Source organism: Lasioglossum baleicum, unplaced genomic scaffold (genome assembly GCF_051020765.1).
Source record: "Lasioglossum baleicum unplaced genomic scaffold, iyLasBale1 scaffold0986, whole genome shotgun sequence".
NCBI lineage: Eukaryota > Metazoa > Arthropoda > Insecta > Hymenoptera > Halictidae > Lasioglossum > Lasioglossum baleicum.
This window is the reverse complement of record NW_027470045.1, coordinates 5,001-7,500: the sequence shown is the minus strand read 5'-3', so window position 1 is coordinate 7,500 and position 2,500 is coordinate 5,001. Positions and strand designations below refer to the sequence as shown.

Genomic DNA, 2,500 nt, shown 5'->3' with positions numbered 1-2,500 from the left:
CATCCATTTTCAGGGCTAGTTGCTTCGGCAGGTGAGTTGTTACACACTCCTTAGCGGATTCCGACTTCCATGGCCACCGTCCTGCTGTCTTAAGCAACCAACGCCTTTCATGGTATCCCATAAGCGTCGACTTAGGCGCCTTAACTCTGCGTTTGGTTCATCCCACAGCGCCAGTTCTGCTTACCAAAATTGGCCCACTTGGCACTCTGATCCAATATAATCTCGTGGCTTCATTGATCCAAGCAAGCCAGAGATCTCACCCATTTAAAGTTTGAGAATAGGTTGAGGTCGTTTCGGCCCCAAGGCCTCTAATCATTCGCTTTACCAGATGAGACTCGCACACGTTCATCAAAAGAGAACGAGCGAGTGCCAGCTATCCTGAGGGAAACTTCGGAGGGAACCAGCTACTAGATGGTTCGATTAGTCTTTCGCCCCTATACCCAGTTCCGACGATCGATTTGCACGTCAGAATCGCTACGGACCTCCATCAGGGTTTCCCCTGACTTCGTCCTGACCAGGCATAGTTCACCATCTTTCGGGTCCCAACGTGTACGCTCTGGGTGCGCCTCTTCTCGCAATGAGAACGAGACGCCCCGGGAGTGCGAGGCCGCATCGTGACGCGGCCCATCCTCCCTTGATCGACGCTAAGGTACGATCTTCACTTTCATTGCGCCTTTAGGTTTACATGTCCCAATGACTCGCGCACATGTTAGACTCCTTGGTCCGTGTTTCAAGACGGGTCCTGAGAGTACCCAAAGCAGTAGCGTCGCTGACCGGTAATTCAAAGCTTGGCCAGTCCGAGGACACCGCCTGCTAACAGCTGGTTAGGCCCGGAGCCGGCGCTAGGTCCGTACCATCCGGGTGACAAACTAACCGAGCTTGCGGCGGGCCTGACGCACACACATTCGAAAATGGATTGGTTGCGGCCCGATACCGTCAGAGTACCGTCACGCAGCCGGCCAGGCGATCGAGCGTCTGCCGTGTGCGCACGAAGGCGACACGACAGGCAACAACTCGAGCCGTAGACCGACACGCAACGGGTCGCGACGTTCTACTAAGGGAGAAGTGCACGACTACGCGACCGGAACATTTGCCGAAGATGGTGTACCCTCGCACTGGAACCACCGAAGTGGCCCATTACGGGCTATCTGCGCACCAACGGAAGCCAGCCTCGTCGACGATGAATCTCCCCATTCGATCTTTTGGGTTTCTCAGGTTTACCCCTGAACGGTTTCACGTACTCTTGAACTCTCTCTTCAAAGTTCTTTTCAACTTTCCCTCACGGTACTTGTTCGCTATCGGTCTCGTGGTCATATTTAGCCTTAGATGGAGTTTACCACCCACTTAGGGCTGCACTCTCAAGCAACCCGACTCTAAGGAGAGGTCCTCCCGAAACGCGTACCAGTCGCTACGGGCCTGGCACCCTCTACGGGTAAATGGCCCCATTCAAGATGGACTTGGACGCGGTTCGACGTCTCGGGATAAATTGACCCTCCTGAACACTACATTTCCCAACGGCAGAACCGCGGGATTCAGTGCTGGGCTAATTCCTGTTCGCTCGCCGCTACTAAGGAAATCCTTGTTAGTTTCTTTTCCTCCGCTTAGTAATATGCTTAAATTCAGCGGGTAATCTCGCCTACTCTGAGGTCGTCGTACGTGATACAAAATTTTGTGTGTTTCGGCCGAAAGAGCGTAAAAGTAGTACTCGCGAAAACGTACAAAGCACAAAAAAAAAAGAAAAAAAAAGAAAACGAAACAACACTACACGACAGAAGAGAGAAAAAGGTAAACAAAAAACCGATATATGCCTTATGCGCCACACCAAAGTGTCAATATAATTCTTTCTTCATCTCTCGTCGATCGGAAACTCTCGCTAGACGATCTGGCCGGTTAACTTTAACGTCCGTCGAAAAGAACTTTCGGGGACTGGACGACCGACAGATCGCGCGGTTCCGCACGAATCGACAATGAAGAAAAGAAAAGACATGGGGCGACCGACATAAAGGTTCTCATCATTGGATATACCTTTTCTCTCTCCGCGGTGCTGTTCCGTGCGTGAACACACAAGTGTGTCTTTTGCGTCGTGTGACAATCAAGTTCGAAATAAGCCTCGCCAATAGAGGAGTATACATATTATTAAAAAAAAAAAATAATAATACATATAACCCGGTGGGATTTCTTTTTCTCTCTACTTCTATATAATTGAACCAAAAACCACGGGGGTACAGAAACGTTGCGCACGAAACGATTTATCATCGATCAAACGCAAAACCAAATTAGAGACACGAGAGAAAGAGAGTAAGATCTCAAGACGCTCATAGGCCGTCATCAATACGATTCAACGCGAACGTGGCGATGGAATGGCAATCGCACAGATTAGCGAGGACACGTCGACGACGGGGAATAATTCCGACCCGATCAAGTACGACGTGCTCATCCCGCACATTGCTGCGCTTTGCTCCGCTGTCCATCGATCATCAAAGCGTTCGCGATAGAACGA

General features: G+C 50.5%; 1 non-coding gene across 1 annotated transcript in view; it reads right to left on the bottom strand.

The window, feature by feature from the left end:
* The window catches only part of LOC143220454 (large subunit ribosomal RNA), a 4,010-nt gene extending 2,360 nt beyond the window's left edge, over positions 1–1,650 (bottom strand). The window contains exon 1 of the ribosomal RNA XR_013011628.1: positions 1–1,650. This exon is cut by the window's left edge and continues 2,360 nt beyond it. This is a non-coding gene — a ribosomal RNA (large subunit ribosomal RNA).
* Between the last annotated feature and the right edge of the window lie 850 nt (positions 1,651–2,500).